Below are 965 nucleotides of genomic sequence, written 5' to 3'. Positions count from 1 at the left end.
ATGGTCACCTAGAACTTGAATTTGGAGAGAAGCAAAGACAGTCACATAAGGCTCTTTAGTACCAGTGGACTTATGTAGCTGATTTTAAGAATGTCTTTCTTTCACCAGAGTACTTCCCCTCATGCTCTTAGATAACTTTTGTTTGCTTGTTTTTTTTATTTTTTTCAACTTTATCATTGATATATTGTATTTTACGCATCATTTTCATTTCTAAATATATGTTTTTACCTAATTCCCTACCAAAAGAATCATTCCTTGAAAACATAAATTAAAAAAAAAAACCTTTATGAAGTCCTATGTTATCTTTTACACAGGGACAATGCTGATAATCTCTATATCATTAAAATTTTAGTATATCTACTGCACATGTGAGTACTGCACTTGGATTTTTCAAGTTCTTTTACTAAGGGACAACATCACTAAGTGTCTAATGACAGGGAAAACATATAATGCAAACATATGTGAAAATACTCATTATTGATACATTATTATTAGATTCTCTCCAGGTGATGTTTTATTTGGGGGTGGAGCAGCTGAAGGTCCTAGGCCCTTGATGAGGATGGTCGATTAGAGGGTGGAACAGGAAGGGTATCAAAAGTCATTGTTATAGAGAAGGAAAGCTAGGGTCACTGAAAAATCACAAGTTTTTCCTTAGAATGAAGTCTACTTGATAGAAAATGTCTTTGAGAGAGGAAAGTAAGTTGGTGTGATTGAGTGGCAGAGAGGAAAGCCAGAAGAGAGAGTTGTGCGGAAATAGTAAGAAAAATTATATACTTAGAAGTCTAATCTAGCAGAACAAAGTGGGGGGGGAATGAATAATAAGGAATATGGTAAATGGGTGGGAAGGATGAAAAAGCAAAGAATAAAAAAAAGGTGTGAAGTATTGAGGGCATGAATATGGCTGAGCTGGGCCTGCATGCACAACCTCTCCTTGGGGTGTACACAGCCAGCAGGCTGGAAAATGT

At 36.0% G+C, this 965-nt stretch overlaps 1 non-coding gene across 1 annotated transcript; it reads right to left on the bottom strand.

The window, feature by feature from the left end:
* Positions 1-267: 267 nt before the first annotated feature.
* On the bottom strand, positions 268-376 carry LOC114037802. The gene has a single exon (XR_003568509.1). It is a non-coding gene; the product is annotated as a U6 spliceosomal RNA (small nuclear RNA).
* Positions 377-965: the final 589 nt, after the last annotated feature.

The sequence above is a fragment of the Vombatus ursinus genome, unplaced genomic scaffold, assembly GCF_900497805.2.
Source record: "Vombatus ursinus unplaced genomic scaffold, bare-nosed wombat genome assembly UNPS02010548.1, whole genome shotgun sequence".
Lineage (NCBI taxonomy): Eukaryota > Metazoa > Chordata > Mammalia > Diprotodontia > Vombatidae > Vombatus > Vombatus ursinus.
Note: the sequence above shows the minus strand (reverse complement) of the source record. Positions and strands in the feature narration are given on the sequence as shown.